At 48.5% G+C, this 13,437-nt stretch overlaps 1 protein-coding gene across 10 annotated transcripts in view; it reads left to right on the top strand.

The window, feature by feature from the left end:
- Positions 1-43: 43 nt before the first annotated feature.
- Positions 44-13,437, top strand: part of RUSC2 (RUN and SH3 domain containing 2) — a 57,684-nt gene continuing 44,290 nt past the window's right edge. For 4 of the 10 annotated variants that reach the window (XM_056513181.1, XM_056513182.1, XM_056513183.1 and 1 more), the window contains exon 1: positions 6,857-7,184. The gene's annotated coding sequence lies outside the window, so the exon portion shown is untranslated. Of the gene's footprint in view, positions 231-6,822; positions 7,185-8,596; positions 8,618-13,437 lie in introns of those variants that run through there. The other 6 variants (XM_056513186.1, XM_056513179.1, XM_056513187.1 and 3 more) reach the window with 4 other exon arrangements.

Genomic DNA, 13,437 nt, shown 5'->3' with positions numbered 1-13,437 from the left:
ATGGGGGGATGGTCTGAGGGACAACGGATCTGAGACGGCAACCTCTTTCATCCGGTATCCTGATGCTGGAAGCACAGAAATTCCCCAAATTTTCCATCCTGGCTAGGATGTTTTAAGAGGAAACTTAGAGGAAACGTCAGCCATCCTTAGGCGGAGGATGGGTGGGGGCGGGCAGCGCGGAGAGCCCGCCCCGCGGAGCGCTGCGAGCAGCGGAGCGATGCTGGCGATCGGTAAGGGACAGTGCGGGGATCGTGCGGGAATCGTGCGGGAATCCTGCGGGGATCGTGCGGGAATCCTGCGGGATGGTGCGGGCAGGAGCGGGGTCGCTGCTGCTCGTGTGCGCGGTGCTCTGCTTGCGTCTGCCGGGGAGGTCAAACCGTGTCTCATCGTCTGCGCGGGGTCTGAAAAGTACAACCTCGTCTTTTATGAAGCTCTCGTGTTTCACGGATATGTCAAAAATTAATCCCTGAAGTGGATTCCGGATTTTGTTTTCACCCCCTCCCTTTTCCCCCTCCTCATTATTCCATAATATAAATATTCACAGTTTGAATGTTGTTCTGCTGTTGTGCCTATACTTGCCACCCCGCTGGGCTGCAGTTTGGGGATCGAGAATGATATGCTCTGATAGTGTTGAGGCATTGGAACAGGAGGCCCAGAGAAGCTGTGGGTGTCCCATCCCTGGGAGTGCTCAAGGCCAGATTGGATGGGGCTCTGAGCAGCCTGGTCTGGTGCAGGGTGTCCCTGCCCATGGCAGGGGGGTGGAACGAGATGGTCTTTAAGATCTCTTCCAAACCATTCTGTGATTCTTTGATAACCAGTGGTTCCTTGTCTTACACTGCAGCCGAGGAGAGCTTAGAGCATCTTCTGTCTCCCCCGAATCCACAGGGTGACAGAGAGCAATCTCTGTCCCTAATGCCATGGGGCAGCAGGTGCATTTGGGCAGAGGCACCTCAAGGGTGTTTTCCATTGCAAACTGCAACACCTGCTTTCCTTCCACGCTGCCTGGTAGCTCTCACTCTGTGTGCATCCACACAACTCTCTCCCACTGACCTGTAGCCTGGAAGTCCTTACTGGTGAGCAGCTCTTAGGAAATGGGAGGGCAGAGGAGCACTACATGCTTGCCCTGGGCTCTGCAGGTGGATACTCAGCAAAGTTTGTTGTATGAATGGAGACATCTGTGTAATGACCCATGTTCCAGCTGGAACAAAAACAGGAGCATAAAGGCCCTCTTGGGTATTTCTGGGCACATGCACTGTATCCCCTAATCCCATCAGACTTCTGATAAAATTCATCCTAAATCCAAGTATTCCAGTTGGAAAGCATTCTGTCCTAAGGGTTGATTTTTCTCTCTCTCTAATTTTCAACCTAAATGTGTTCATTGCATTTATTCTCTTGTTGTCACACCAGCTTTACACTTTTGCTTCAGCAGTTTTGTTTGTCTCCTGTGATATATTTAGACAGCAATCCTATCCGCTCTCTGCCTACATTTGGCTAGGCTAAACAAGCCAGGCTCTTAAGTTTCTTCTTGTTTGATAGGTTTTCTGTTTCCCTCAGGCCTTTTCTGCACCTGCTCATTTGAGTTTATCATTTTTAAATGTGGGTGACCAAATTTTTTTTGCATGATGCTTCTTTTATCAGTGCCTATACAATAGCTCTGGTATTTCACTGCCTCGCCTAGATTGTGTTTGCTTTTCTTACAGCATCATCATCTCTGTGTTTTTTAAAACAATTTTAGTGGTTATTTTTCCTAATTTTATTACGAATATGCACAATTGTTAGCTAAATTAGGTTAGCTACATAAATGCCTCTCTTTTCATGCCTGACAACATGGGGAGGAGCTGAAGTCATCACAGGATAAGTCTGCGCATGCTGATGCTTTAAACTGATGCCTTGTCCTCAGGGCCAAGCTTTTTCCTGAGGGCTGGCAAGGACGTTCGGCTACATCTGCTGATGTGTTGGCTGATGTGAATATTCTGGAGGGAGGGACCTGCCATTTCTTCCAGCAGTATGTGGGGCTGAGTTCCCAGCCACAGCTCCCAGACAGCCCTGTCCCTGTCCCTGTACCTGTCCCTGTCCCTGTCCCTGTCCCTGTCCCTGTCCCTGTCCCTGTGATAAAGGTCTGTGTTGCTGAAGGGCTGGATGTGATGAAGGGCTCAGAGGAAGGACACAGAGCCCTGCAGCCTGGGCTTGACCTCTGAGTGCTTTTGGCCATATCTGCAGCACAGCTACTCCTCAGCTTTTTCCAAAGCTAGTCTTCTGCTGCCCTGCTTCTTATAATTAATTTAGAAGTAGAGAGTGTTTTTTCTCTTTCTGGCACTATAGGGAGGCTACCTCTCTCCCATCGCTCCCAGTTTGAAGGGAAGAGGTTTCCATAGCCCTGTCTCCCTCCCCAGCCTGCCTCTCCTCTCCAGCTGGGTGGAGCTGACAGTACTGAGCTGTCAGCTCCTGCTTTTCCAAACAACGCTGAGCCCTCTGCCAGACTTCCCAGCTATAAATGGATCTCGACTTTTCCAACCCCCACCCTCGACACCAAGAGATGTTGTGGGATATCGGAGCTGGGCCAGGCTTCCTCTGAATTAGGAAAACATATGACCCAACTGCTTGCTTTTTGTAGGTTCTCTGTGAGCATCGTGCCTGGCTTTGGGGGAGCTGTGTGTGCCCTGGTGAGGGCTGTGCTGCTGAATTCCTTGTGTGCACTGTGAGAGCAGTGGCTCTCAGACCTGGGTGCAGGCCTGCAGGTGCAATCACCAGCCCCACAGGTCACCCCTGATCAGATGATATGAGCAGTGTCCCCCCAGGGAAGGCCAATGTTTTTGTTACTGGCTGCATCCTGCCTCCACATCCGAATCAGGCACTTCATAAGAGAAGCCTGGCTTTTGTACATAATGAGCAATCCTGTTTGCCTCCCTTAGCTTTGGGACTTGTGGCAGGGGTCCTGAGATCTTTTGAGCTTTATTGCATTCTGGCTGCTTTGAGAGGTAGGGAGCATCAGTATCTTCTCATTCAGAGGGGAGCTGGGACCTGAAGTATGCACACCAAGGTGACTCAGGGAGTCAGTAGCTGCCCTGGATTTTAAACTGAAGGCTTTTGTGTCATCAAGTGCTAACCTCCATCAGCCCTGCAGGCATCCAGGCCATTCATTCCATGTAGAGTGCAGGTCTGTATTTAGAAAACTAATTTGTACTCTCATGTTGAAAAATTGCAGTCTGAAAGTCTCCTAGTTACTGTGCTTTGTAGAAGCTGCAGGGCAAGGTTCCAGTCTGGTGACCTTTTGCTGGTAGCAGTGGGTTTGCATCCTTTTGTCTTAGACAGCAACACCTAGAGCAGCTGCTTCAGAGGCTTCCTTACCTCCTGGCAGTCATCCCTCAGAAACCTTGAGGCTGTGGATAAAGGATCATAGAATAATATTGAGAAGGTGCAAGCCTGGTTTATGGCTGTGCAGTAGTCACTCCACAGTTCTGCTTCTGGTTCAGGTTTTGCTGTGGCAGCAGATGCTGTCTGACACATTTTCCTGTGCAGGATGCCTAGTATCCTGCATTTTCCTTACTCAGTGGCTTGGTTGTGTTGCCTTTTGAATGGATCAATGAATCTGTTGACAGGGCAGTGTTCAATGGACAATATGCAGGAATAATCTGTTCTTTTTTTTTTTAATATGAGCTGGAGAATGTAATGTCCCAAACCATGATATTGAGTAGGGCTTATGGTTTATTAAAACCTCATTTCTGTCTCCCTTCTGGGATTGTGAGCAGTATTTTGTACAAAACAGATGAGGGATAGGTGAAGTTCTCCTTCACCCTTTTCCACTCCATCCCTGGACTTTGAGCTCTGGGAATGTATGAAATGAAGATACTGTATATAGTTGTAGCTACCTGATGCTCTTTCCTGTGGTAACCTCTGCCTCAGGTGTGCCAGGCATCAGAGCCTGCTGGTTTGCCAGCTCAACTTGGAGTGCTTCGGGTTAAACTTGGTTGTGAGGAGTTTTTCTGCTTGTAGCGTCCCTCCCAGATGTACAGGGAGGCTGGCTACCCCCGGTTCTTTTTTGCCTTTTGTAATTTGCCTTCCACCAAATACTTGATTCCCAGTTCTTCACCAAAGCTCTGGACTCATAGCAGGGTGTTTCCTGAGGCTTGCTGGCTCTAGTCTCTGTTCCTCTGATTCTGGAACATGAAGCCTGATTGAGGTTTTGCTACTGATACCTGCTGCTCACCTGAAGCCCACAGTTTCTCTGCCTCCTCTTCTCATTCTTGTGTGTGTTTGCCTGGACTGGAAGTTATGGTTTCCACAATTCACATCTCCTATGCCTGGGGTGAGTGTTTGGTGAGCATATTTGTAGTCCTTAGGCATTGAAGTGGACTCTGCACTTCCACCTTGCCCTCAGTGGAGTCATGGATGAAAATGTCTCAGCCACCCAACACTGCAGGCTCTTCTACAGAATGGCAGAATGATGATGGTGCTGAATCATATTTTCAATTAAAGCCTTTTTTTCTTAAGAGGTTCCTGGAAGCCAGGAAACGTAGAATGGGTTGGGTTGGAAGGAACCTAAAATATTATGTAGCATTCCTGGTGACTGTGCTTGGAGCTCTCCTTGTCAAATGCTGTGCTTTGCAGGGCACCAGAGCTCTGGTACCTGCAGTGCCTGGTCCCACAGGGGTCCCTGTGCCACACACCTAGCTGTGGTTTGGAAGACATAGTGAAGACTATATTTTTCTAGTGATTAGAAAATTAAATTAGATTAGGGTTAGTCAGGGTGGTTGGTTTGAAAACTTCTTGAGGAATTACAGGAGCATGTTGCAGAACTATTAGCCTGATAAAACAGCAAATGGGAGATCATGCTGATAAATGCCACATGTAATGGTGATCTGTAAACAGTTTCTCACTGCCCACAACGAGCTGTTTGGAGTCACTGTGGATTTTTATCTGAGCACATCAGCTAAATGTTCAACTGTGGCCAAAAAACCACTGAAAACAAAATTTGCTGGTATATATTCTTTTATACTAGATATACAATGTTGTGCCTGTATCTTGGGTATCACATACCAGCTGGTCACTCTCTTTCAGAAAGAGTAATGTAGACCTGGAAATGATAGAGAAAAGTGGAATGGGAATGACTGAGGGACTGGGATAGCTTCTGTAGAAAGAGAGATTAAACAAGAAAAAATAGATGATCCTGGGAAAGAGCAAATGTCTGTAATAGAGTGTTCAGTAGGGAGAAGTTGAGTAAAGACTGACCTTAATAAACTTTGCTGTTTCTCACAGTGCAGAGGAAGCACATCCAGCAAAATAATTTATTACACAGGAGGCTGAGGAAGCCCTTTTTCAACACGGTTGATTTGTAGAACATGTTGCTACGAGATGACATGAAGACTGAAAATACACACAGATTCCAAAAGGAACCAGACACCTCAATGGCAGAGATGTGTTTCAGTGTCTATGAAACGTGATGGTCAGTGTGTGACCTCCAGCTCTAGGAGCTCCTGATTGTTGCAGGCTGAAAGGATGTGTCCTTAGGGGAGATCACTCTGATTGCACTCTGTGATTTTTATGTGCCAGTGCCATATTGTCAAGGATAGGACACTAGACCAGAAGAATTCCTGGTGTAACCCACCGAGGTGGTTCTGGTTACCAGAGCATTCGGGAATGGTGGGGTGAAAATTAACTATTAGGTTTTGAGGACTTTTGCTCTCTCCACTCTCCTGTGGGAGTCATGCACAACTCACCACAGATTTCCTTATCACTTTTATTTTATTATCAAATCTGGATGGACTGTCAGGAGCAGGGGGCTGATGCAGGCATGGCCCATCAGCTGGCTCGGTGTGCCAGGCGCTGCTGTGGCTGTTGCAGGGTGTGCCAGCCCAGTGAGCACTGCCCTGCCAGGCAGGTGACATGCTTGGCATTCTCTTTCTTGGCTTGTGACTAAGATATGGTTTCTGTCCTGATGGAACAAAGTCTAGATTCTTAGAGCCTCTTATTCACGGAACTGTGGGTGGTGTTGTTATCCATCCAAATGTCTTGTCCTACGGAAAGGGGAAAGAACAGCTTATTGCAAATTCTATTGTGAATTCCTTTATCCTTTCCAAGTCTGATGTTGCAATTTCCTTCCCAGTCTAAATAGCAAAATGTCTCCAGTCTCCCTCCACGGAGAACTGTGAAAGTTTGGAACTGCAAAGCCTTGAAAAGTCTTACTTGCTGTTAATGAAGTAGTCATTTTAGAAGCATTAACAGAAACCACTGTTACTTGCTGCTCATTCTGTTTAAAAACTTACCAAGTCAATGTTTCTGGGGCTTTGGTTTTGATGGGATATTTTTGTTGTTGTTGTTGTTTTTTAGTGAAAGCTGGATGAGGCTGTAGCAAAAGCAAAAAGCAGTAATGGACATACTATTTTTTGTTTTCCATTCAGTTTGCTGCAAGGGGATTCTTCACTGGTTAAGCCTGATCATTGTATCACAGTGAGATTTTGAGAATACTGGACTCAGAATCCAGTCATAATTTTACCTCTGCCTTATGACCTTGAACTCATAAACATTAGAAGGTTTGTGTCTCTTCCAGTGGTACAGATAAAGAGTTCTAAAGCAAATTCCCTGCTCCCTACAGGGAAGGAAAAAAGTCTCCTGGCAGCCTCAAGCCGTTTTTAAACGAGACAAATGCCCATGGTGCCTGTCTGCCAGAGCCCCCAGCCCCTACACTGAGTCCCTTTATAGTGAACTTCATGCAGCTATATCTGGCTCCAGTTCTTTGTTCGGGGAACGTGACCTCATCGTTGTTTTGGTATTTCCAGTGATTCAGCCTGGTCCGGGGCAGGGAGGAGTCATTCCTGGTGCAGGCTGACAGGGTGTTTGTGCGTTTCTGGAATTCCAGAGCAGTGCAGCCTCAGCCCTTCCGCTGCTTTGACAGCTCGGCTGAGGCTGGGCTGGTGCACAGCATTCCTGCCTGGCAAATGGCCTGGGCGCAGCTGGTAGAGGCACTGATGCTCCAGCTTCTGGGGGTGATGGGGATCCCTGTCTTTGCAGGGTACCTGCTGTGGTGAGGGTGAAGAAAGCTGCTAGCGGTAGCTTGTGCGTCGAGGGAAGCCACAAGGAGTCTCTGCCGTATGGCTGGGAAGAGAGTCCCGCAGAATGCTCGTTCCTGCTTGCAGGCTGCCAGCATCCCACCCCGAAGTTAACCTTGCAACATCCACAGCAGCTTGGTGAGTGTCACGGTCCTTGTTTTTCAGGGGGGGAAACTGAAGCACCGAGCAGGAAAGTGGTCTTCTTGAGGTTTTACACCACTGAGCTGGAGGTCCCCCGCATCCTTACAAACCGTGGTTGCTCGAGAAGTACAGGAACTGCTTGTTCTTCACTGCCAGTTTCACCCAGAGGTCACTGGTGTGAGCTGTATGCCTGCCTGGCACAAGGCACATAGGCAGTGCCTGCTGTGCTATGGAGTGCCCTGAAACTCTTTTGCAGCCTCTCCCTAAGATCTCCCAAGGCTTGTTTAATGGGCAGTGGTTGAAACCTGCACACCTCTCCTCTGCTGCTGGCTCTAGTTGAAGGCACAGTGGAAGAAAATATCCTGAACCCTTTGACACCTTGCTTCTTAACTGTGAGATGAGCTCAGCTGGTTAGAGCGTGGTGCTAATATAGCCAAGGTTGTGGGTTCAACCCCTGAGTGGGACATTCACTTGAGGGTTGGACTTGATGGGTCCTTGTGGGTCCCTTCCAATTCAGAATAGTCTGTGATGCCAACCTAGTTCCTATCCCCCACGTTCTACATGTGCTGTAAATCCAGCTGCAGTGCTGGATTACCCTGAGAAGCCAGGGGAAGAAGAATCCTGACAGGAGATACTGAAGATGTTGAACTGGGGAAGGAGGGTAGGTCTCGAGGATGTGGAGACCCAGAGCCTGGACAAAAGGAGTGGGTCCAAGCAGGTGAATGGAGCAATGCTCCAACCAGCCTCTCTCCCTGGCATGGTGGGGTGCTGTGGCACTCTGCACAGAGAGAGATGGGGCTGGGGATGTCCCAGCCGGGGTGCAGGATGGGAAGTTGGATCAGTTTGCATTACTGCTAGCATGTACTGCAGATGGAGCTTAGGATCTGATGGAGAATGTGGAACTGGGGGGGTCTCCCCTCGCCGGTGGTCTCTTCACCCATTGGCTTCTCCTCCCAGCCCCTGTCCTGATGGCTGTCACCCATCCCGCACAGCCCTGCCACGCTTTCCACGCCTGCTGTAAATGGCTCTGTGTAACTCGAGCTGCATTTCTGCCATAGCCCGCTCCTGTGCGCATCTGTATTTACACTGGGGCTTTCATTAGCACTCCGGCCCTCGCTCCTCTCTGCTGCCCGATGCTCCTCGGGTGAGAGCCTGGCACCGCTGTGCCTGCCGGGGGGCAGGTGCCAGGCAGCAGGAGGAATTCCTGCCAGCGAGAAGTGCCTTGTCATCCTGCCTGCCGCCCGCCATCCTGCATCCGCAGGGGAGCAGCCGGCAGAGCCTCGCAGCCCGGCTCGCTGATCCCCGAGCCGGGACAAGCCGGGCTTGCTCTGGATTCTCGCTGGCTCTGCACGCCGTGCTCCTCCTGTGCCTCTCATGCCTCCAGCTGCGGTGAGCCGAGCCCACGTCCGGGGGTGGGTCTGCCTGGCAAGGTAGGAGCTGATCCCTTCTGTTTGTTCTGCTAAAAGTAATGTGGCCAGTCCTGCCGCTTCGCGGCATGTGTCAATTAGTGGGTTTATTTTGCATTGTTCTGTAGCTCTGGTGTGCTGCTCGGGCTGTAGCCTGTCTTGCAGGGAAAGAAGATGTGTATATACATTTTATTTTTACCTACATACTGGAGAAATCAAACCTTTCTGCTTCAAGATGGATTCTCCTCTATCTTGTCTGTTCTCATCCTGTAGATGTTCTTCAGGTCTTGTCACCTGCTTCTCCAGGAGATGTGAGAGTAGGGAGCAGTCTGATGTGTCTGGGGAGAAAGGGGGCGGGAGGAGAAACTCTCTGAAGACAAAAATCAAGGAAGTTCAATAGGCTTGGAAATGGCTTTAGAGAAGTTATTTTTAACCCAGAAAATCAGACTAAGGAAGAGCCTCTTTTCCTTTGATAGTCTCAAAAGGGTGGTTTGCTTTTGATTTTTTTTTTCCTTTGGTGCTTTAGGGCACACTGGTTTAATATGGAAAGGCCTGAGGCTGCTACTGTCCCTAGGGATAAAGGACAGTCAGTCTTGTTAGTCTGGTGCCTCCTTTCCAGTGAACCTTGCTGACATTTAGTGCTTCACCTGCCCCCAGCACTGCACACCTTTACTGCTGCCACACTGGGAGAAAAGGTGGTCACCAAAAAACCCAATCCCTGCTGGATTTCCCTGCAGCAGCCAAGGAGAGATAAAATAGGAAGGCATCAGCATTTTCTGTGTTTAGGCACAGCTGTTCCCTTTTTAGTCCACAGCAGCTGGGATGTGAGCTCAGCCATCCATCTCCCCCGAGCCTAATGTACCTGGGTTCCCTCCCATATGGACAAGAGTCTGGCTGCTCAGCAGGACACACAGGGATACCAGGCATTCTGCAGGCTATGGCTCACTTCTGAGGACTACCCCAAACACAAACCCATGTTTTAGGGCTCCACTGTATCCCTGTGAGGAGGATAAAGGGGTGCTCTAGCTCTCCCCAGCATATCCTGCGGTGCTGCCAGTGGGTGTATAAATAGTGCCCACAGTGTACTATTTTGGTGACAAGCTCTTCCCAGGATTCATCCAAAGAGTTATGTGAGCAAGTGTTAAAAATAACACCAAGCCCTGCCCAAGTGCTGGCATCATTTCAGCCAAAGTGTTGGGAATCTTCCATAGAGAGCAGCATTGGACCCTTTGTGGCGGGCAGCAGGAGGGGGTCCAGAACAGCTTCCCTTATTTTCCTCCTCTTGCTGTCTTGCTGACTGCACAGGGTTGTGACCGTCAGCTTCAGCAGATGTGCTGGTCACCAAGAAGGTGTGAGACTTCCACTTCTAATTAGGTTATTTGCCACTGGGCTTTCCCTGTGTGTTCTGAGTATTATCACTAGGTCTAATGAGAGGGTCAGGAAATTTAATCTAGCTTTAATCTAGCCTGCTGCCAGGTCTCTGCTGGTGGCCAAAACTTGCTGCCTCATTAGAAAGTCTTGGTCTGTAGAATGGGATATGGAGGCATTCTGGGTCTGAGTTAGGTTTATCCTGAGGACTGGTAGCTGGAATCAGTTTAACTGTGGAAAGGATATTAAAACTGTGTGTTGCATTGTGGCTGTGGCTCTTGACATTCTTGGCATCCATATAATGAGAATGTTATCCCAAATTCTGCCCTTTTCATGGTGTAGCTGGTGTCTATAACTGAGAGGTGGACCACACAGCAGAGATACCTGGGGAGCCACGCTCCTTGAGCTGTGTAGCCAGTGCAGGATGCACCATCCCACTGTTTGTTCCCCTCAGGCTGGGTTTTGCTTGTTGTTGGTCAGGTTCTATGCTGGTTATGCAATTCAGCTACTATCATGCTGCAGCAGCATCATGCTGTGTGCTGGAAAGCAGGAGACCTCACTTAGTCCTTGTGCTTGGTCTGTGAAGCCCAGAGCTCACAAAAAGGCTTCTTGAGGGGTTCATGCTCAGAGAAGCCCTGTCTGAAGAAAGATCTAATGCCTTTTGCAGATGGATGATGTGGCTCCACTCTGGCCTGGTCTCGTATGGGGATGTAGAAGCCCCTGTGGGAGGAGAGCACCCACTGCTTAATTACACGGCTTAATACATGAAGCCTCTGGAGAAGAGGTGACATGTCTCCTGGTTGCAAACACAGGGGCAAAGCTGTTTGCTCCAAATCGATAGCAGAAGTATCACAAACAGAGATGCATCTCTTTCAGGTGCTGGAATTCAAGATGACAGCATTAATCCCCCTTTATAGCTCCCTGGCCCCCCTCCCCCATGTTTGCATCCCCAGATACATCAGTTTCTGGCTTTGTAGAGGAAGGGCTGGATGGTTACAGCTGGACTTGATGATCTTAGAGATATTTCCCAACCTAAATGGTTCTGTGGTTCTGTAGTCTTTGAGCACTTTCAGAAGGGCTGCATTTATTTTAAGCTGAAAGAGAAGGTTGCTGTGAAAGCAGCAGGCATGCGAAAATTGCTAAAAAAGGTTGCAAGTGCTGTTGGACACTCTGTGCTTCACCTCCTCTGATATGGGATTACTAATTCTGGCAGATGTTCGCAGGGATGGAAAGCAGGTCCTGGTCAAACATCATGACCAAGCATTTTCCCTGGCTGTTGAGATTGAGAGAGAGAGCAGAGCAGATGCTTGGCTTCTGGCTTGGACTGTTGTATCTCCAGTGCTCCATCGTTCTTGCCCTCTCACCTTTTGGCTGGTCTTCTCTTTTCCAGGCTGTGTGTAGAGAGCCACAGGCTGGGTGTGTGCACAGGATGGAGTGCTTTCTTAAGCATGTATTGAGAGCACAGAATTCAGAATTGTCCGGACATGGAAGTACGTCATGGAGATGAAAAGCATGTTTCTGTTTCTCCAGGAACGTGCTCTGGGCAACCAGTCCTTCATCAGGGGCTTCCTGCTCCTCAGTTATTCTGTTCCTTCCTGGTGCTCGCCCATGCCCAGCCAACAAAGAACTCTCTGAGTCACCACGGTGGCTGCTTATTATTAGACTCAGCCAAGGCTCTGTGTATCATCATATATTACAGAGCTCCCGAGGGCTCTTTTAGGGCTCTTTCCACCCTGGCATGCTCTTGTTCCTCTGGCTGGAATGTGTCTGGAGTGTGTGGGGACATCTTGTTTGTTGTCCTTAAGCACCTCTTTGCTGGATGTTTCTTGATAGTTCTCTAATAGTTCTTCAACCTAGAATAGCCTTCTAGACTGTTCTCTGGTAGTCTATGCGGTGCCAGAGCCACACACCAGGGATTCCAGGAGTTTCTGAAGTGCCAAGATGTCTCCATGGGGAATGTGTAGAGTGGTCTGCCCCAGCTCTTTCATCTGCCTCACAGGAGGCTGAGCTCTGTTTCAGTCTGCCTGATGAATCCAAGCTTGGCACATTTGTCAGCCATCTCCTGTGACCTGCTTTGCCTTTGTGGCCTGCCTCACCACTGCTACTTGGGCTTTGCCTCTGCCAGCTTTTAATTAATTTCTATTTTAAAGAACAGGATTTCCTCCCACACACAGATCCCCTTTATCCCTATAACATTTCCTTCACTGGGGGTGTTTCTCCAACCTGAGCAAAATCGTTGCCCACAGACAAGAAATTCCCCATTTCTGGCTCTGCGTGCCTGTCTGCATGTGGGATGGCTGCCTGTTGTTTGAATGTGACTTTTGGAGGAGGTAGACCTTGCACAACTTGCACAGCAGCTGGAAGCTGCGAGTTAAGACTCTGTGTTAATTAAATGTACACCGATAAGCACATACAGCCACAAGGTTGCTTAATCATGGGCTGACCTGACATGGAGACCTTGAATACAGCTGACTGATGATCCATGACAGCTTGCCCTGGTAGATGGGAAGATGTTAATAATAACCAGAGGAAAGTTTAGAAGGGTTCTCAGCTGTGACCAAGGATCATCTCCAACAAGACCAAATTCTTGAGGAAATGGTCTCTTTGCTGTGGTGGATGGAAGGGAATGAATCCACTGGCTGAAAGCTCACACAAAACATATTCTGCTTAGGGAAAATATACATCTGGATTATGTTTTAAAAGCCAGGTGGATAAGCAGCCAGATCAGCTGGCACAGGATGCTTTTCCACTCTCAGCTGCACCTGTGTGTTTGCTGTGTCTTTCCAGGAGTGTGTTTGTGTTTCTCCAGGTATTCTGCCTCGCAGAATAAATTGCTCTCAGCTTTTAATCCTGCATTAGAGGCTTCCTGTTTCTCTGAGTCAAACAGAAGTCACACGACAATAAGACCTACAAAAGCCATGCAATAATCACATTTCCCTGAGCAGGCACAGTGGACTTGGGCTCTGCCATTCCTTGGGTTTCTTTATTTAATTTCTGGAATCTCCCACTGATCAGGACATTACCTGCTGCATCCTTCATTTTAGCAATCCAGCCCCTTCCTTCTATTGATATTTCCTGATGCCACGAGTTAACCAAGATTGTAACATGGGCATTTGTTTTGCAGTAAAGTTGGAAAAATACATTCTTTCCAATTTTTAAGAGTGAGTGCCTGTGAAGATTAACAGGGGTGCATGCCTCTAAATAAGTAAAGCAAAGAGCTTCTGAGATATACAAGACCATGGAAAATTTTAAGAAAACCAATTTACCTCCTTACTGTTACGCTTTTTTGGTGGAATAGTGAATGGTTAGTTTTATCTGTTACACCTGATGTCTAACCTCAACTCCCCTGTGTGGCACTCAGGGATCCTCTTTTTGTGGATGTGAAGAGCAGCTTGTCCACTTGCTCTTGGCAGCAGCCTTTTATACATTTTGGAGCTGCTTTAATGTACCCCCTGGTTTTCCCCTGAGAACTAACC

This window comes from Oenanthe melanoleuca, chromosome Z (assembly GCF_029582105.1).
Source record: "Oenanthe melanoleuca isolate GR-GAL-2019-014 chromosome Z, OMel1.0, whole genome shotgun sequence".
NCBI lineage: Eukaryota > Metazoa > Chordata > Aves > Passeriformes > Muscicapidae > Oenanthe > Oenanthe melanoleuca.
The sequence above is the reverse complement of the archived record's forward strand: the minus strand, read 5'-3'. Positions and strand labels throughout refer to the sequence as shown.